General features: G+C 46.5%; 1 long non-coding RNA gene across 1 annotated transcript; it reads left to right on the top strand.

Moving 5' to 3' along the window:
* The first annotated feature begins 1,890 nt into the window (after positions 1–1,890).
* Positions 1,891–18,850, top strand: LOC128316105 (uncharacterized). The gene is made up of 3 exons (XR_008299619.1): positions 1,891–2,248; positions 16,480–16,606; positions 18,676–18,850. It is a non-coding gene; the product is annotated as an uncharacterized LOC128316105 (long non-coding RNA).
* Positions 18,851–21,299: the final 2,449 nt, after the last annotated feature.

Raw genomic sequence — 21,299 nt, 5'->3', positions numbered from 1 at the left:
TTACCACCTTGCTGCTCAGATTGGCCCACGGGGCGGTAATGACTCCCAGTGTAAGGTTTTGTATTGTATTCACTTGAGGGAAGCAAGGCAGTAGGATGGAAAGAGAACTCTGGCCCCGGACTCCAGAACAGAACTCTTGATTTTTGCCCCAAACCTCTTTATCTCACATGAGGCATCCCCGTCCGCCCAGCTGCCCAAGCCCTAACCCTGAGTCGACCCTGAACCTCCCTTTCTCTGTACCCTGCACATACAATCCATGGGTAAGTCCTACCGCGTATGCCTTGGGAACCTGGTCATTCGGCCCTCTCCAGGCCACCCCTTCATTCCAAGCCACCGTCACCTCTCTCTAGGGCCACACCAACAGCTTCCCTACCGGCCCTTCTCCCTCCCTCCTATTGCTTATGATCTGATTTCCACAAAACATCCAGAGAGACCTGAGAACACTGCAAATCAGATCATGCCATCCCTTGCTTAAAACCTTTCAGTGACTCATCATCTCAATTGGAAAAATACCCAGACCCACTTAGCACGGCCTGCAAGGCCCTACGGGAGGCAGGTCCTGCCTTCCTCCAACCTGGCTTCCTCCCTTCCTCACTGAGCTCCAACCCACGGCCTCCGATCAGCTCCTCCGGTTTCCCCAGCTCTTTGCTGCCCTTTTTGCTCTGTGCACTTTTTGCTCTGTCTGCCTGGAAGCCCCTTCCTTGGTCTGTCCTTTGCGTCTGTCAGGCTCAGTTCAAATGTCACTCAACAAGGCCTTCCCCAGTCACTCTAACGAAAGTGTTCCCTGCCCCCAGAACATGCACCAGAAACCCAATTGCTCACCACCACATCACCCTATTTATTACCTTTTTAGCAATTATTACTAATCTAAACTCACCTTGCTTGCTTGTTCGTTTTGTTCCTGCCGGCCTCCTCTCCTGGAATGGAACCTCCATGAAACCCCCAATTTCTGTCTCCTTTGCACCACATTCCCAGCCCTTGGAGAGTGCCTAACATACAGGTCGTGCTCAGTACATTTTTTTAAGTCACAATGGCTTAGAGTCCTGCCTCTGGCACTTAATAGGTGACCCTGTGTGCATAAGCCTCAGCTTCCTCAAATGTAAAATGGGGGTGATGTAGTAATTACCTTATAAAACTCCTAACACGGTCTCACACACAGGGGAAATCTGGCAAATGCTGGTTTGTTTCCATGCCCATCATAATACTTTCAGCTGTACGAAGAAACACACCTGACTTCAACAAGAGGATGAAACAACAACGGGCCTAGGGGCACCTGGGTGGCCCAGTTGGTTAAGCGTCCAACTTCGGCTCAGGTCATGATCTCACGGTTCGTGGGTTCGAGCCCTGTGTCGGGCTCTGTGCTGACCGCTCGGAGCCTGGAGCCTGCTTCGGATTCTGTGTCTCCCTCTCTCTCTGCCCCTCCCCCCTCATGCTCTGTGTCTCAAAAATAAGTAAAGGTTAAAAAAATTAAAACAACAACAACAACCATAAGGGCCTCATTATCTCACATAATTAGAACACCTGCATGAGGGATGGCCTCAGTGGTGCCATCAGGGACCCAGACTCTTCATCTTTCTGTGCAGCCTTCCTTGGCATAATAGCTTGGTCCCAGGCTAGACCATCCTGTGGTCACAAGACGGCCAGCACAGTCCCCACATCACATGTGACAACCCATGACAACATCAGTTTGGAGGAGAAGAGCATTTCCACCCAAGTGTCTCCTTTTACTGGGGAGGAAGAGGTTTCCCAGAAGACACCAGCAAACTCCTCTTCTCTTCGGTCCCATTGGCCAGGATTGGAACAAAGGAGGATGGGAGTCTCCTGTCTGGCCATCCCAGCCTCTTTGTGGCAGGACGGGAGGCAGAGATGGAAAACAGCTGGGGGGTGCATCCAGGAGGTTCCCTGAATCTTTCTTCCCTTTCCTCCCTGCTTTTCTTGCGTTTCCTTTTCCTGATGTGCCCTCTCAGGCTTGGCTGGTTTTGAATTAGTGAGTCCACACAGCTCTCAGCTGTGTGGTTCCCTGTTTGAAAAGAAAGGCCTGCAGGTGTTGTTCGGTGGGTGCGTGGGTGTCTCGAGGCTGAGACCGAGGATGTGCTGAGGGTCAGTAAGAAGTGGGTAGAAAGAGATCCAGATATCGCCGCCGGGGGAAGAAGACAGGGCTGAGCAGCCTGGAGGAGTCAACAGAGGCTGAGCCCAGAGGCAAGTGAGAGCCTGGGAGGCTGTCAGCAAAACCTTTTCCGGGAACAGGGTAAGTGGAACAGAGGGAAAGAGAGGGCTTTTGTTTCCAAACCTCAAACCGACCTCTGCTTTTCTTCCTCAAGCCGCCCTGACTCTGCTCTCCTCTGTCCTGTTCCTTCAGGACACCGATGCCTCTCAAAGGTCCGGGCTCCTGGCGCTCCGGCCTCAGGGGCCCATGGAGGGGGCACCCCTCCTGCTCCTCCTCCTCTGGGACCCTGTCTGCTCCCAAGCCCGGAAAAGACATTCCTGACTACAGACACACACGGTGCCAAAGGGCTCAGACAGGATCTCAGGGCGGGCAGGGCTGAGAGGAACAGCTGAGCTGCGGGGAAGCCCAGAGATCTCCACCCTCATGATGGGAGAAGGTGTGTGCACAGCACGTGGCTGTGGGTCACCATTCGAACCCATTCCACACTGAGTGGTTCTGGATTCCGGGAACAGTGTTTAGGCACCACCTCAAGACCTGCCGTGAAATTATTAAGAGACGGGCCCTGGTTAATGAGGGTTGGAAACCCCACTTTCATATTTACTAGCTCAAGTGGACATTTGTCATTTCGTATGGCCTCGAGAATCCATATCCCTTTATTTTATGGTGAATCCTCCACCTGGAAGTGAGGAACCTGCCTCCCACGGTAGAAGTGGAAAATGCCAGATGCTCCCATTCCCTAAAAGCCTTGCTGCTAAGGCACAGGACCCCACATATTCCATCAATTCAGTCCACAGATTAAGTCCCTCTTAGAAAATGGAAACCTGGGTGCTTTCTGTTTCCCTGACTGGACACTCAGTGGACACTGGCTAAGTCCGGTGACCAGTACGACTCTGAACACTTTTCACGGCCACCTCGTTTCAAAAACCAGGTTCTCTGGTCCTCCCAGTGACATTTTTCCCCTCTAGATTTACTGAGCTATTTCCTTTTCAGCTTTATTGAGATCATGGACGTAGAACATTACGTAAGGGTAAGGTGTACAATGTGATGACCTGAAACTTGCCTAATTGTGAAATGTTTACCACAGTGAGGCCAGTTAACCACCATTCAGTTTCTTTGAGTTGGATGTTTTTAGATTCCACATATACATGAGGCCATACGATATTTGTCTTTTTCTGACTTATTTCACTTAGCGTGATGCATTGAAGCTCTACCCACGTTGTCACAAACGGCAGGACTTCCTTCTTTCTATGTGTGTGTAATATGCCATCGTGTGTATGTGCGTGATATATATGTCACGTCTTCTTTATCTATTCATCTGTGAATGGGCACTTGGATTGTTTCCATGTCTTGGCTATTGTGAATAATGCCGCAGCGAACCCGGGAGTGCAGACATCCCTTTGAGATAATGTCGTCTTCTTCAGATATATACCTAGAAGCGGAATTGCTGGAGCGTATGATAGTTTTATTTTTTAATTTATTTATTTTGAGAGGGTGCAAGCGGGGGAGGGGCAGAGAGAGAGAGAGAGAGGGAGACGGAATCCGAAGCAGGCTCCACGCTGCCCACACAGAGCCCAATGAGGGGCTTGACCTTGTGAAACTGAGAGATCATGACCTGAGCCAAAATCAAGAGTCAGATGCTGACCTGACTGAGCCACCCAGGTGTCCCTATTTTTAAATTTTTAAGGAAACTCCATAGTTTTTGTTGTGGCCACACCAATTTACATTCCCACCAACTGCACACGAGGGTTCCCTTTCCTCCACACCTTGGCCAGCACTTTTTATTTCTTGTCTTTTTGATGCTAGCCATCCTGACATGTGTGAAGTGATATCTTCACAGATCGTGGCTTTGATCTGCATTTCCCCGCCAATGAAGAGTGATGTGGAAGACATATTCATGTACCCCTTGGCCATTTGTATCAGGGTATATATTACATGCAGTGATACTTGCCCTTTTTAAGAGTACGGTTCTGTAAATTTTGGCAAAATTATACAGTTGAATAACCATTCCTACAATCAAGATATGGAACATTTCCTTCGCCCCCAAAAGTTCCCCTGTGCCCCTTTGTGATCAGTTAATTTCCTCCTCCTACCTCCACACCCTGGCAAGAATTTCCTTCTCTTTGGCCTTTTCTAGAATGCCATATAAATGGAATCATGCAGTGTGCTGCCTTCTTTTTTAAGTTTATTATTTATTTTGAGAGCATGCATGCATGAGCAAGGAAGAGGCAGAGGGAAAGGGGGATAGAGACTCCCAAGCAGGCTCCACACTCAGCATGGAGACTGAACGGGGCTGAATCCCATGAGATCACAACCTGAGCTGATATCAAGAGTTGGCCGCTTAACCCATAAGCCACCCAGGCGCTCCAAAGCAGTATGCTGGCTTCTTTTACTCAACATAATGCTTTTGAGAGGTATCCACGCTGCTGCATGTATAAATAGTTTGTTCCTTATTACTGTGGAGTCGTATTCTACCTTTTGAATGCATCAGAATTTAACTCACCAGTTGATGGACATGTGGGTTGTTTTCTCTTTGAGATGATTATGAATGAAGTTCCTATAAACACCAACATTTGGGTTTTGGTGTGGACATATGTCTTCATTTGTTATGGATAAATACCAAGGAGTTGAATCACTGAGTCATATGGTAAATATATGTATACATTTATCAGAGATCATCAAACCATTTTCCAAAGCAGCTGTACCAGTTGGCTTTTCCACCAACAACATATGAGAGTTCCAGTTGCTCTGTATCTTCATCAGCATTTGATATTGTCAGGTTTTTAAAACAGAAGCCATTTTAATACGTGTATGGTAGTATCTCATTATGGTTTTAATTTCCATCTGCCTAATTATAAATGCTTTTGAGCATCTTTTTTGTGTGATTCTTGACCATTCATACACCTTGTTCAGTGAAGTGCCTCCTCAAATATTTTGCTAATTTTTCATTGGGTTATTATTGAGCTTTGAGAATATGTTATGGCTACCAGTCCTTTATCAGGCTTCTGTTTTGCCAATATTTCTCCCAGTCTGTTGCTTACCTTTTTATTTTCATAAGTGTCTTTCAAAGAGCAGAAGTTTTTAATTTTGATGAAGTTCATTTTATAGTTTTGTTTTTTTATGATTCATGTTTTTTATGGCCAAACCCAAAGTATCAAAGTTTCTCCTGTTTTCTTCTAGAAGTATTATAATTTCAGCTTTACCATTTAGGCCTATAACCCATTTCAAATTAATTTTTGTATATAGTGTGATTGAGAGGTTTGAGGTTTGGGTGTGTTTTTGCTTTTTTTTTTTTTTTTTTTTTTGGTTCTTTGTTTTTTGCATGTAGATATCTAATAGCGCCATTTGTTGGAAAGACTATCCTTTCTCCATTGGATTGCTGTGACACCCATGCGAAAAATCAGTTTCTGTATAGGTCTAGATCTGGGTTCTGGTTTCTGTTCTATTGATCTATGTGCTCATTCTTTCACCAATACCACACTGTATTTGATTGCTCTAGCTACAAAGTAAATCTTGAAAACCAATAGTATGAATCCTACAATATTGTTCTTCTTTATCAAAATTATTTTGGCTAATTGAGGTCCTTTGCTTTTCTATATAAATATTTTTTTGTTTTTTTAATATTTATTTATTTTTGAGAAAGAGGGAGGGAGGGGCAGACAGAGAAGGAGACACAGAATCTGAAGCAGACTCCAGGCTCTGAGCTGTCAGCACAGAGCCCAACGTGGGCGGGGTTCAAACTCATGAACTGTGAGATTATGACCTGAGCCAAAGTTGGATTCTCAACTGACTGAGCCACCCAGGTGACCCCCCCTTTTTTTATATTTAAAAAAATTTTTTAAGTGTATATATTTTTGAGGGGGGGTTCCTATGTAAATATTAAAACCAGCTTTTAAAAGAAGCCTGCTGGGATTTTGATTAGGATTATGTTGAATCTGGGGATCAATTAAGGGAGAATTGGCATCATGACAGTATTGTTTTGTTTCGTGAACCCAGTATGCCATTTCTTTAACTCTTCTTCGATTTCTCTCAAAAATATTTTTGTAGTTTTTAGCTTACACATCTTGCACGTTAATCATCCTAAAGAACTTCATGATTGTGGTGCTTCTGTGATTAGTACCTTTTTAAAAGTTTCCATTTCCATTTGTATATAGCCAGCATATAAAGACACAATTAAATGAACGAACGAATTTTATTTAGTTCATTGACCCTGTAACCTCCATTCCTGCTAACGTCACTTGCTAGATAATGGCATCTTTGTAAATTCTTTGAACTTTTCTCTGTAGACAAGCATGTTGTCTACAATTTTATTTCTTCCTTATCATTATGACTCTTAATGCTTTTTCTGGCTTTATTGCACTGACTAGAACATTGAGTAGGAGTGGTGAGAGCAGACATCCCTGCCTTTCTCCCAGTCTTTGGGGAAAGGTGTGGAATGTCTCACCATTAAATATGATGGTAGCTATAAGCTTTTGTGGCTGCTTTTTTGTTTTGGTGAGGAAGTTCCCATTTATCTCTCGTTCACGGAGTGGTGTTTTTTTTTTTTAATCATGAATAGATGCTCAATGACCTTTTATTTTTTATTTTTATTTTTTGGTTTTGTGGTTGTTTATTTTTGGAAGAGAGAGAGAGAAAGAGAGAGAGCACACAAGCAGGGGAGGGGCAGAGAGAGAGAGGGACAAAAGATCTGAAGCAGGCTCTGTGCTAACAGCAGAGAGCCCAAAATGGGGCTCGCACTCACAAACCACGAGATCATGACCCAAGCTGAAGTTGGACACTTAACTGACTGAGCCACCCAGGCATCCCGATGTCCAATGACCTTTTAATAAATTTATTTTCTGTTTAAGTCACCTAGAGTTGGTTTCTGTTGCAAATAGGAGCCCTGACTGATATGCTAGCCTTGCAACGTTAAGCAAGTTCCTTAACGTCACCTGAGCCAGGATCTAAATAGTAGCCTGGTGATGAAAAAAATTTTTTTAATTGTGTCAAAATAGGAATTTATTAAAAATGTTCTGTGTTGTACAGGTAGAGCCACATAACAAAATATATCTCATTTGACCAAAGCTCCCTTGCCTCTTTTTTTTTATTAACTTGTTTTATTTTTTATTTTTTTAAATTTACATCCAAATTAGTTAGCATATAGTGCAGCAATGATTTCAGGAGTAGATTCCTTAGAGCCCTTTACCCATTTAGTTCATCCCCCCTCCCACAACCCCTCCAGTAACCCTCAATTTGTTCTCCATATTTATGAGTCTCTTCTGTTTTGTCCCCCTCCCTGTTTTTATATTATTTTTGTTTCCCTTCCCTTATGTTCATCTGTTTTGTCTCTTAAAGTCCTCATATGAGTGAAGTCATATGATATTTGTCTTTCTCTGACTGACTAATTTTGCTCAGCATAATACCCTCCAGTTCCATCCACATAGATGCAAATGGCAAGAGTTCATTCTTTTTGATTGCCAAGCAATACTCCATTGTATATATACCACATTTTCTTTATCCATTCACCCATCGATGGACATTTGAGCTCTTTCCATGCTTTGCTATTGTTGATAGTGCTGCTATAAACATGGGGGTGCATGTGTCCCTTCGAAACAGCATACCTGTATCCCTTGGATAAATACCTCGTAGTGCAATTGCTGGGTCATAGGGTAGTTCTATTTTTCACTTTGTGAGGAACCTCCATACTGTTTTCCAGGGTGGCTGCACCAGCTTGCATTCCCACCAACAATGCAAAAGAGATTGTCTTTCTCTGCATCCTCGCCAACATCTGTTGTTGCCTGAGTTGTTAATGTTAGTCATTCTGACAGGGGTGAGGTGGTATCTCATTATGGTTTTGATTTGTATTTCCCTGAGGATAAGTGATTTTTAGTCTTTTTTTCATGTGTCAGTTGGCCATCTGGATGTCTTCTTTGGAGAAGTGTCTATTCATGTCCTTTGCCCATTTCTTCACTGGATTATTTGTTTTTTGGGTGTTGAGTTTGGTAAGTTCTTTATAGATGTTGGATACTAACCCTTTATCTGATATGTCATTTGCAGATATCTTCTCCCATTCTGTTGGTTGCCTTTTAGTTTTTCTGATTGTTTCCTTCGCTGTGCAGAAGCTTTTTATTTTGATGAGGTCCCAGTAGTTCATTTTTGCTTTTGTTTCCCTTGCCTCCAGAGATGTGTTGAGTAAGAAGTTGCTGAGGCCAAGGTCAAAGAGGTTTTTGCCTGCCTTCTCCTCAAGGATTTTGATGGCTTCCTGTCTTACATTTAGGTTTTTCATCCATTTTGAGTTTATTTTTGTCTATGGTATAAGAAAGTGGTCCAGGTTCATTCTTCTGCATGTCGCTGTCCAGTATTCCCAGCACCACTTGCTGAAGAGACTGCCTTTTTTCCATTGGATATTCCTTCCTGCTTTGTCAAAGATTAGTTGGCCATACGTTTGTGGGTCAATTTCTGGGTTCTCTATTCTGTTCCATTGATCTGAGTGTCTGTTCTTGTGCCATGGTGATGAAAATTTGTAAGCCCTTTTAATCCGCCCACCTTAAGAGAATTGCCACAATAGCCTTCAAAGCCACCCACTGTGTTGTAGATGAACCTTGAGTTTATTATTTTTCTCCCATCCCACCCTCAATACCTTGCTTATTATATGTAATTATATAAATAATAGATATTAATTGTACAGAATTGGAACAATTCATTAAAATGTAAACAAAGTAAAGGTCACCCAGATGTCACTGTCCTGAGACAACTGCCGTTAACAATTCCCCTCCCATGTCACATCAGAACCACCTCCCACATTCTCCTGGTTCACAGGATTGACTGGGCTCAGCTGGGTGGTTCTCACATGGGGTCTCTCCTGCATTTGCAACCATATATTGCCTGGATCTGTGGTCATCAGAATGCTCATCTGGGCCGGAAGTCCGAATTGGCTCTCTGTCCTGGCTAGAGGTTGCTTAGCTGGGGGTGTTGGTTGGAACACCTTGGGCTCCTCAAAGCAAGAAACCAAGGTTCTGAGAAGGAGCCAGCTAGGAGTAGGAGCTCCGAATGACTGAGCTTCAGAGGTCTCAGGAGCCACCCTGCCACATTCTGTTGGTGGGTCCAGCAAGTCCATAAGGCAAACCTGGATTTGGAGTGTGGGCCATTACACTCCCCTTTCAGTGGGATAATTAGCAAAGGATTCGCGGCCATCTTTAACTTCCCACAATCATTATACAATAAATGCGTGTTGAGCACCTGCTACATTCTAGGTGCTATTGTAAATGCCAGGGACACAGGGGCACCTGGGGGCTCAGTGGGTTAAGCTTCTGACTCTTGATTGCAGCTCAGGTCATGATCCCAGGGTCATGAGATCAAGCCTGCTGTCGGGCTCCAGGCTGACAGTGAAGAGCTTGCTTGGGATTCATTCTCTCTCTCTCTCTCCCTCTCTCTCTCTCTCTCTCTTCCCCTCCCTCACACTCTCTAAATAAATAAACTTAAAAAAATTTTAAATAGGTGCTGGGGATACAGTGGTGACAAGACAAAGTTCCTGCTCATATGGAAATTATTTTTTTAAGTTTATTTGTTTTATTTTGAGAAAGAACACATGCACATGAGCGGGGGAGGGGGAGTGTTGTGCTGACAGCACAGAGCCTGGAGCCTGCTTTGGATTCTGTGTCTCTCTCTTACCTTCCCCCACTCGTGCTCTGTCTCTCTCTGTCTCTCAAAAATAACATGAAAAAAAAGAACATGAGGGTGTTGAAGATGTGATATGTGTTCAAGTCCCTGCCCTGCCAACCCTGTGTGACCTTGGCCAGTAACTTCATTTCTCTGTGCCTCAGTTTTCCCATCTGTAAACTGAGGAACTGAGGCCAATAATAGAACCTACTTCCTAGTGCCATGAGAACTAGCCCTCGTGAGCCTCTTGCTACAGTGCCCGGCACACAGTAGGTGCTTTATCCATGTTTGTTGAACGAATGGACGTCTCCTCGAGCCCCTGCTGCAAGGAGTCGGCTCTTCTGTTGCAGGTGGTCCAGCCACCAAGTGCAGCCCTGGGGCACCCCCACCGCCCCAGGCTGGCCTGAACCAGTTTGCGTGGGAGCCAAGCTGAAGCAGGTTCCACGGGCTGGTTCGCAAGCCAGGCTTCGTGGTGGTGAAAAGCAGGCCCGTGCCGCCTGTCGTCTGGGGAAAACTAAATGGACCTTCCCCTCGGGGGCCACAGCGATGCCTGCTCGTTCAGGAGCTCAGCCCTAGGAAGGCAGGCTCAGAAATAATTAACATCTCACAGCCTGGGCCTGAGCTTCCCACAGTCAGAGCTTCATGGTGACGTGTCAGCACCCACCCCCCAGGGCCGCGCAGCCTGGGCCTTACTGGCCGGTGAAACAGGACCACCAGCCCCCAGCCTTCCAGGCAGTTTGTGCTGGTGACAGCCCCTGGCCACTCTGCTGTTAAGCCAAGTGGCTTCCCTCCTGTGCCGTCCAGCCCCGGGGAAGTAGGCCAAGGCCGGCCTGGGAAGATTATTTGCAGGGAATTAGAGCAGGAGGGAGCAGACTTCCGGCAGCCTTCCAACCGGTGGCTCATCTATAATGGCCATCTGCAAAGGACGGGGGCCACCTTTAGCTGAGAGCGAGCACTGACTGTGGGAAGAGGCTGTGAGGGCAGCCACTGTCACAGCCTCCCCCTGTGCCTCCCCCAGGATGGCTGACCAGTTCTGGGAGTGAGGAGATCTGAGTACTCCTGTCATCGCTCCCCGTGTGGCCTAGGGGAGCCACCTCCCCTTTCTGGGCCTCCTTTCCCTCACCCGTGAGAAGAGCGTGCTGGACCCGCCTACCTCTCCTCCTTGGGACGCCACCATTCAAATGGCAGGGGGGTGGGTGTGGGAGCAAAGACCCATTTGGGATTCCTGCCGGGTTGGAAGGCAACAGCACGGAAAGAGACCAAACTGTCACCGGTGGGGTGACAGGATTCAATGTGGAAGGAAGGCACGAACGAAACGTAGACATGGATGACTTACGTGACTGTTACAGGACAAGAGTTTCCTCCGAGAGACGCGGAACACGTGTAACTAAACTGACTTCTAAGCATCAATTGTATAATCCCATAAAACAGATAAAATCAGAATTAATTAGATGCTTTGAATAATACGTATAGCTAGCATTTACTGAACACTTATTCACCAGACATTGTTCTTTGTGTTTTACAATTATAAAGTCACTGAATCCTCACAATGATACAAAGGCGGTAATGTCATAAGCCCCAGTTTACAGATGGAGAAACTGAGGGGCGGAAAAGGTCCCAGGCTGACCTCGTAGTCCGGCTTCAGGGCCCACGGGCTAATATGCCCCACTTCCGCCTCGGAGTGGCCAGAGTGGCTCTTAGGCCAGAGCGTCACTGAGGCTGGAACTGCTGAGCTGGCGCCCGCCTCTGTCACCCCCTCAGGGGGAAGAGTCGTCCACACCGAGGAGGGCAAGAAGTCCGAGCTTCGGACTGCCTAGCCTGTCTAGTTAGAAACAAAGCTTCTCCGGTGTCTCGTGCCAGCCCTGCCTGACCGACAACTCAGCTGTTCGCTGCTGGAGCCTGGAACCCAGGCCACAGCGCTTCCTCCCCGGTACCCGTGGGGTCGGGCTGTGGGGGCTCCCCCAAGCCCTCTGTCCCCGTGTCACACGCAGACCTGGTCTGACTCCAGGATCCTCACCCCACCTCCAACAGCACGTTTCCTCAAGACCCAGTAACCAGGGGCCAGTACCGGGCCGGCCGCAGGATGATCCCATTGGCGAGACGTCAACTCCTGCACGATGCAGGGGCCTCGAGGTTTGGGGGAGAGATTGTGGTGGGCGCAGGTACTTAGGTTGGTTCCACGACTCAAAACTGACTTCAGGGGTGCCCGGGTGGCTCGGTGGGCTGGGCGTCCAACTCTCGATCTCGGTTCAGGTCACGATCTCGCAGTTCGAGGGAACGAGCCCCGCATCGGGCTCTGCACTGACAGTGCTCGGGATTCTCTCTCTCTCACTCCCTCTCTCTCTCTGCCCCTCCCCTGCTTGCGCACCCTCTCTCTCAAAATAAATACATAAGAAACTTTTAAAAAACTGACCTCAAGGAGGTCCTGGCCTTTACCTGATTACCAAGACAGAGAGGACTGAACAACAGATGAATCGTTTCTCTGCCTCACACATGTGATTGCCAGTCCACACAGTAGTCTAGAACCTAAACACACTGCCATTTGCATCAACTCTAAGGCTCTCTATTCTGCTAAGAAAGTGGCGGGGTGGGGGAGGGGCGGGTAATAGTACTGGTGGAACTTTGACATGCGAACCATTTTAAGACTCATCTTGATTTAGGCACGTGTATCCCAATGTTTATAGCAGCGCTTTTGACAACAGCCAAATTATGGAAAGAGCCTAAATGTCCATCAACTGGTGAACGGATAAAGAAGATGTGATTTATATATACAATGGAATACTACTTGGCAACGAGAAAGAATGAGATCATGCCATTTGCAACAATGTGGATGGAACTGTAAGGTATTATGCTGAGTGAAATAAGTCAGAGAAAGCGATACCATATGTTTTCACTCTTACGTGGATCCTGAGAAACTTAACAGAAGACCATGGGGGAGAGAAAGGGGGAAAAATAGTTACAAAGAGAGAGGGAGGGAGGCAAACCTTAAGAGACTCTTAAATATAGAGAACAAATTGAGGGTGGATGGGGGGGGTCGGGGAGAGGGGAAAATGGGTGATGGGCATCGCGGAAGGCACTTGTTGGGATGAGCCCTGGGTGTTGTATGGAAGCCAATTAGACAATAAAATATATTAATAAAAAAGACTCATCCTGATTTGCATGTGGGCTTCTTGGAATGGATGAAATATGTAACCCCTTTTTACAGATTAGGAAATCATGACCTTGTTGTAGGTTATGCACTCAAGGTCACATGGAAAATGAGGACAAGGGATTTCAGACACCTGTCCTGACAGCAAACCCTGCGTGTCTTATACTCTGTGCCCCGCCTCCCTGGAGGGGTGTAAGGAGAGGAAGCAGAAGGGGCCAGCCTTGCAGACGGAGCTGCACAGAGATCAAGGCCAGTGGCAGTTAACGGTGCAGCAGACATTTGCTGGCACCCCTTAGGAACCTCCCACCACAGTGACCTCAGATGGCCGACAGGAGGGGTGGTCACTGTGCGGCAGGCATGGTAAGGAAGGAATGCTCCAAAGGCAGGGCTGGAGGGCAGGACGAGGAGGGTGGACAACCCCTTCATCTTAACCTTCGCACTTACCGGCTGAGCAGTCCCTGCCCTGAGCCCCATTAATGACTGAGGAAGCCACCTCTGGGGCAGATCGTCAAGGAGATGCTGAAAAACAACGCACTTGAAATATCATGAGGCACTCTACGAATTCAGGTTTCTTAATATTACAGGTACAAACACACAAATCTGGGCTTCTGTGTAGGGGCCATCTAGGCATGCAACCACGTTCAAAAGAAACCCCAGAACCAACTGGAGAGCTGTTTAAATCTTTATTCTCTTGAAAAATCCCAAAAAGGGATTCCCTGTCTCCCTTACTTGTCCTGAATGATGCAAGTTGTATCTATCACTCTTTTCCTTTTGTTTCCATGAATTCCCAAAACTTGAAAGAAAGGAAAGGGTGGGACGCGTGGATGGCTCAGTCGGTTGAGCGTCCGACTTCAGCTCCAGTCATAATCTCCCGTTCCTGGGTTTGAGCTCCGGGTCGGGCTCTGTGCTGACAGCTCGGAGCCTGGAGCCTGCTTTGGATTCAATATCTCCCTCTCGCTCTGTCTCTCGAATGAATGAATGAATGAATGAATGAGAAGAAGAAAGGGAAAGAAAACCTACCCAGCCCAATGGCTTTTCTCCTTTGTCTCAATTCCTCCCATTTCAGGATCTTACCTTTTTTTCTTGCATGCAGAATGCATGCATTCTCTGCCCTTGCAAATAACTGAGGCTTTGTTTTCTTTACCCTTAAAAAGTATGCAGTTCTATGGGGCTCCTGGGTCGCTCAGTCGGTTGAGCATCCAACTTCGGCTCAGGTCATGATCTCGCAGCTGTGTCCATGGGTTTGAGCCCCATGTCAGGCTCTGTGCTGACCGCTCCGAGCCTGGAGCCTGCTTCAGTTTCTGTGTCTCCCCCTCTCTCTGCCCCTCCCCTGCTCACTCTCTCTCTCTCTCTCTCTCAAAAATAAACAGTAAAAAAATCTGCAGTTCTATCCCCATCAAAATTGGCACATAACTCCTAGGCCTGGAAGTCAAAGGATCCTTTCTTGTGGGGGAGTGGGGAGCATGTTAATACTTTTCATTGTGGACATATAAATCATCATCCATGATCTCTTGACCTATCACATAATAACTGTGGGACTCGTGTTTGTAGAGTAAATATGATGGAAAGTATAAGTTCCTCTGGTGACTGAGGTATATTATATACATACAATCATATATGACGGGATTCCCTCCGAACTCTCCCTCACTAAAAAAAGTTGCCTTGTAACCAGGCCTTTACAAAATGTGGCGTGTTATGGGAAAATCTATTCTAGCTGTTGTTATTCCGAACGCTAAAATACCGTTTTGAGAAGATACATCAGCCTGAAAAAATAATCAGTTGATGCTAATTTGGGATGCTTATAAAGATCACCTGACAGAAACAAAAGAGGAGCGAAAGAGATTTAAATTTTTTTAATGTTTATTTTTGAGAGAAAGAGACACAGTGTGCACAGGGGATGGGCAGAGAGAGAAGGAGACACAGCATCCGAAGCAGGCTCTAGGCTCTGAGCGGTGAGCACAAAGCCCGAGGTGGGCTCGAACCCACGAACCGTGAGATCGTGACCTGAGCCAAAATCAGATGCTTCACCGACTGAGCCACCCAGGTGCCCTGGAGCCAAAGACATTTAGCACAGATTTAACAGCCTTTAAGGGGAAGGGTCTTACAATTGTGTGAGATGTTGCTTTAAAAAGAAAACAAAACACACAACTTTTTAAAGGCCACTAAGAAGTAACGCTTGTCACTTAACAGGGCTGGGCACCTGCCCAGTCTCCACGAAGCTGTGGCAATCGGAACACTTGTCTCCACCCACCTTGGGCCTTCAGACCCAATCAACATCACGCTGGGGAATGAGCTCAACCAGAGAGCCTCTGCTGAGGTACCGCAGCCCCTACACTCCGTCTCTGTCATGAGAACAACGGTCCCCCAAGATGTCCCTGTCCTGGTCCCCGGAGCCGGTGAACATGGGACCTTACGTGGCAAAAGGGATGTCACAGGGGTGATGGAGGATCCCGAGAAGGGAAGATGATCCTGGATCGTCCAGGTGGACCCAGGTCATCACAAGGGTCCTCGTAAGAGGGAGGTCGGAGGTCAGGGGAGAGGTGACAACGGAAGCAGAGACTGCAGTGATGCAGCGTAGCCGGGGACCACGGGCCCGGGAAGGCAGCAGCCTCTGGAAGGAAAGCAGACTTGCCGACACTTTGATTTTAAGCCAGTGACAGCTTGTGGAGCCTCTGACCTCCAGAACTCTAACCAGCGTGTGTTATTTTAAGCCCAAAAAGAGCAATGCAGCCAGTACTTACCATGTGGACGTCATGAATATGTATCCACAAGAGGAATTGCTCCCCGAGTCTCCAATGACCGTGTCATGCACGGTCTCAAAAGAGCCTGCGTCTCTTATCGGTGCCGGCTGAGGCAGTAGATTCAGAGGAGAGAGAACAGAGACACCGATGTCCAGGGACTCCCAGCAGAACCTGAATAAAATGGCTCCATGAAACCTGAGTGGAAAAAGAGCAAATTTCTAAATCAGTATCACCTTTTTCATAATATGCTACTTTAGATATAGGTGTGAACATTTAAAAAATATTACAAACCGGGGCTCTTGGGTGGCTCAGTTAGTTAAGCGTCCGACTTCAGCTCAGATCTTGATCTCACAGTTCGTGAGTTGGAGCCTCATGTCGGGCTCTGTGTTGACAGCTCAGAGCCTGGAGCCTGCTTCAGATTCTGTGACTCCCTCTCTCTCTGCCCTTCCCCAGGTTGCACTCTGTCTCTCTCTGTCTCTCTCTCTCTCTCAAAAACAAATAAACATTGAAAAAATAAAAATAAAAAATACTACAAACCTTTGACTATTTCTCTACAAATTTATATATTCAAGTTGGCCAAAAACATTGGCTTTTGGCTGGTTAGTTGCTTGGTTTTGTTTGAGGGAGTATTTTCACTCCTTTCACTGGAAAAAGGGGAAATTGCTTTCCATGTAGAGTTGCATATACGAACTGGGGCACCTACGGGCATAGCAGGAGCAGAATTGAAAGCCTAGAGTTTATGCGTTAGTGTGAAGGGGACTCAAACCTGTACCCGTCTGCCGTTTCAGGACGATGAATCCATCAGGCTTCTAGTGTTAGAGGCCTTCCCCATACCCAGGCCAGCCTCTCTGCATGTTTGTTCTTTTCGTGACTTGGAGGGCAGTAGTTGGAACATTCGAGATGGACCAGGGCGAGGTAAGCCCCTTAACAGTGTCATGAGAAGCATGAGGTTGTGAATTCCTTCTCTAGATCTTTAGAAGATTGTGTTGATTTTAAGAGGTGGGAGGGGTGAGAGGGGCCAGTTCAACTAGTGTTGTCCTTTTCCTTCGGAGATTGAACCTAGAGAGAAAATGTCCTAGCTTGACATAAAAGCCCAGCTTCCCCCAGTGTCCTTCAGAGATGAAACCAGAAGAGCAGGGTGGGGCGGGGGGACCAGGGAAGAGAGGCCCAACCCAGCTCCCCACGTCCTGCATGGCCCCTGCCTTCACGGGAGTAACCAATGACGTTCTCTCTCTTGGGATTCAGCGTCCAAAGAATTTTCCAGATCAAGCATCAGCAAATCCTAATCTAACTTAAAGCCAACCTCCATCCAATGATTCATTTTCTCTAACAGTCGGAAACCTTTAGGAACCCAAACTCCATTTGCTGTGCTCCCCATGGGGCCAGCTTAGCGTTTCTCTTATAGGAAAAGAAAAAAATTTTTAAAGGAATTTCGTGTTGTATTTTGAAAAACTAAAAAAGGAAAAAAGAAAACCTCTGATTTGGCAACATTTCTGGCAACAATTCCCCAGAGAGGAGCCCCTGGGTAGTTCAGTCAGTTGTGACCAAATTTGGCTCAGGTCACGAACTCACTGTTGGTGACTTTGAGCCCCATAGCGGGCTCTCTGCTGTCAGCACGGAGCCTGCTTCGGATCCTCTGTCTCCCTCTCTGTCTCCCTGCCCTCCCCCCACTGTGTTCTCTCTCTCTCTCTCTCTCTCTCTCTCTGTTTCTCTCAAAAATAAATAAGCATTTAAAAAAAAGTCTTTAGGGGCGCCTGGGTGGCTTGGTCGGTTAAGCCTCTGACTTCGGCTCGGGTCATGATCTCGCGGTCCGTGAGTTCGAGTCCCGCGTAGGGCTCTGTGCTGACCGCTCAGAGCCTGGAGCCTGTTTTGGATTCTGTGTCTCCCTCTCTCTCTGCCCCTCCCCTGTTCATTCTCTGTCTCTCTCTGTCTCAAAAATAAATAAACGTTAAAAAAAAAAAAAGTCTTTAAAGAATTCCCCAGACAGTCTAGATTTGCCAGCACAGTTGACTAAGAATCATTTGGTTAAAAAAAAAAAAAAAATCCTTTGGTTGGCACAGGTGCGTGGCCTTTTGATTTTCAAGGGGCTTGTCCGTCTGTCCTATTCGATCCCACCCAACAGCACGGCCAAGTAGGCCTGTGGATCCATTGGCAGGCCTTCTAGTGGTGGCATTGATACTGGTCCACCTCCCGTTTGGCTCTAAATCATGCTGTCTGTCTCGAATGCCAGCTTGTCCTCACCTCACTGTGCCTCCCACCGCTAGCTCCTCTCCCTCCCTCCCTGCAAAGCAGCACCTTTCATTTAGAAGAATGTGTTCTTGGGGACACCGTCAGTCAACGGTCGGCCTCGGTCGGCCTCCTCGTGTCTTTCCTTCAGATCTCCTGGGGGGCGAAGGAAAGCCGTCTGGGCCCCAGGCTCCGTTTCTCCTTCCAGGGTTGGCCCTACCCTGGTCACCTGGCCGGTAGGAGGCGCTCAATGATGCTCCCTCATGTCCCTCTTTCCATCCACCCCCCTGCTCCTGGGCATCTGTCTAATCAACACTGTTCTGATCTATTTAAGAGACTGCCGTGTCTATGTTCTTAAACATATATGATGTTCTTTGTATGTTTATTTTTGAGAGAGAGAGTGCAAGTAGGGGAGGGACACAGAGAGAAGGAGACAGAGAATCTGAAGCTGGGGGGCTCAAAATCACTCACCGTGAGATCATGACCTGAGCCAAAGTCGGAGGCTCAACCGACTCAGCCACCCAGCTGCCCCAGACGTATAGGATGTTCTTAAATGAGTAATGACAGGGACTGGGCTTTATTTCTTTTCTCCCCCAGAGTGACCAGTCCAGCACTGCATATAGTCAGCCTTCAGTAAAAGAATGATTTGCTAGTGATTTACACTAGACCCATTTTTGGGGGGACTGGAGGGTTAATATTTAGTAGACTAAGAGAAGACACAGTGTATGTTATAGGCTTTACTCATTTGCATTTCTAAGTTTTCTGATCACAGATTATTCCAGAAGCCACAGATTGTTCCAGAGTGGATAGGAGCAATTCCATAACATTATGTAAGGTATGAATTGGTCTTAGGGTTATTTTTCTTTCTTTTCTTTTTTAAATTTTTTAATGTTTATTTTTGAGAGAGAGACAGAGCATGATTGAGGGAGGGGCAGAGAGAGGGGGAGACCCAGAATCCAAAGCAGGCTCCAGGCTGTGAGCTGTCCACACAGAGCCCGATGCGGGGCTCAAACTCACAAACAGGGAGATCGTGACCTGAGTCTAAGTCGGATGCTCAACCGACAGAGCCACCCAGGCACCCCATTAGGGTTATTTTTCTAATCAAAGCGTCTTTCACTTGCTTTAGAAAGTAATTTCTCCCAATGGTGCCCTTTCTTGTTCCTCACAATTAAAAAAAAAAAAATCTGCTCTTTTATATTTCTCTTTTCATTCTTTGGGACACTCACTTTTCTATAGATATAGATGAATTAATATATTTCATTTCCCTCAAATTTTAATGTGTCTTCTTTAGATTCTATCCCCTACTTGAGGCTGAGAATAGGGAGTTAGATTACCCAGAGCATTAAAGATTTATCACCTCCATCACTCTTTATAGGACTTTTCTTATTTCTAAGGAATAACTCATTTGCTTAGGTTATTTTGCAGAAGAAAAGGGAATTATGGTTTTCTGAAGCCCTGCATGAATTTTCAAAACTCTGTAGGATGGTGAGTTTTTAATAACTCCAACTAATTACCCATTTAAAGATTAGAGGTGAGGTTGAAGCCTTTAAGCTTACCACCATTGAAAATGACTAATAAAACCAACTTATTATGAACAAAATGTGGTTTCAATACGAAGCGGAGGTGGGGGGGGGGGGGGACAGCCATTTGTACAAGCAAGATTTTCCCCAGTTCAGGTTTGAGATCTATAGTAAATCCACCTAACTAAGGGATGTTGGTTGCAAATGCTAAAATTACGTGAGTAGTTTTCCCCTTTGCTGAGAGCAGTGAGCTGAATTGATGTAATATTTGTTTTCTACCCACTGGGTTATAATGGTAATGAGGAAGGGGAGGGCCGTGTGGAGGATGAGAGCTATAGGGACCCAGAAAGGCATTCATTTGCCAGGTCTTGCTTTTATTACCTATCCCCCACAGTGTTTGGGATCTAAAAAAAAATGGAATGTCATACCCTAAGTGCCACAAAATATTTGACATGGATGATAGAATCATAATATAGAACAGGGTCTCATAACCCCACCCCAGGACCATTTCACAGATAAATGAGGATCAGGGAGGACTAGAGACTTGGCCAAGGTCCCATAGAAAGTGGCAGTTTCAAGACTTCCAAATCTCCAGTGTTCCTTCTACACTGAGACACTCCTCTGTTCTCACTCATCATACCTGTCATTCGTCTTGGGGCAACCAAAGGGGGGATAAGACCCAAATGGTTGTGCTGAACCAGGTGTACATGTTCTTAAACATCTCAGTCAAAGCCATATTTAACATCAGAACTTGTCCAGACTTTATTATTTTTTTTAATGTTTATTTTTGAGAGAGTGCGAGCAAGGGAGAATCGGGCGGGGTGTGTGGGGGGGGTGGAAACAGAGGATCTGAAGCCAGCTCTGTGGTGACAGCTGAGAACCATGATCGTGACCTGAGCCGAAGTCGGATGCTCAACAGACTGAGCCAACCAGGTGCCACCAGACTTTATAGTTTTTTAAAAGGTGATGGATCTATACTCTGGTTTCTCTTCAGATCGTATAAATCTTTCGCCTTTTACTAAAAGGTGATGGATCCTATGTCGGAAGTGAGATGGACAGTGACTACACTGTGAAGCCTTCAAAGACAGGGGTCCAGTTGTGGCGAGGGTAGGCAGTGGGGGAGCAATGAAAGCCAAGGGCGCTGATGCTCTGCAGTGGATGCTTCCACGCAGCTCTCTCTGCCTCCCTGCTCCTTCTCCCTCCTGCCACCACCTGTCTCGCCCCTCTGAAGCTCTGTTACACACTGCACCAAGGGTTGCTGAGAAGAGAGGAGGTGAGACTTTACAGGTAACATCCATCACGGTTTCCCACCTAATTTTCTTTTATTAAAGATTTTATTTTTAGTTAATCTCGACACCCAAAGTGGGGCTCGAACTTATAACCCCGAGATGGAGAGTCATGCACTCCACTGACGGAGCCAGCCAGGTGCCCCCCCCCCCCCGCCCCACCTTCAGACTAATTACTCTTTGAGGCAGAAATAAAAGCCTTAGTAAAATTCATTAACTGAACACTGGGGAAAATTTCATCTTTAATGCAAACCTGAGTTAGAATCTTCCCTTAGCCATTTGCATATACAGCTTCACCAAAATGGCACCATACCTTCTATATTACTCTGAAATTTATTTTTTTGTCATTTTAGCATAACACAAACATCTTTCCAGGTCAGTATGTATCAACCTATCAATCAAAAAAAAAATTTTAAGTAGGTGTTTAGGGGTGCCTGGGTGGCTCCGTCGGCTAAGCGTCCGACTTCAGCTCGGGTCATGATCTCAGTTTGTGGGTTCTAGCCCCACATTGGGCTCTCTGCTGACAGCTCAGAGCCTGGAGCCTGCTTTGGATTCTGTATCTCCCTCTCTCTCTGC

The sequence above is a fragment of the Acinonyx jubatus genome, chromosome B3 (assembly GCF_027475565.1).
Source record: "Acinonyx jubatus isolate Ajub_Pintada_27869175 chromosome B3, VMU_Ajub_asm_v1.0, whole genome shotgun sequence".
Taxonomy (NCBI): Eukaryota; Metazoa; Chordata; class Mammalia; order Carnivora; family Felidae; genus Acinonyx; species Acinonyx jubatus.
This window is presented reverse-complemented; position numbering and strand designations above follow the sequence as displayed.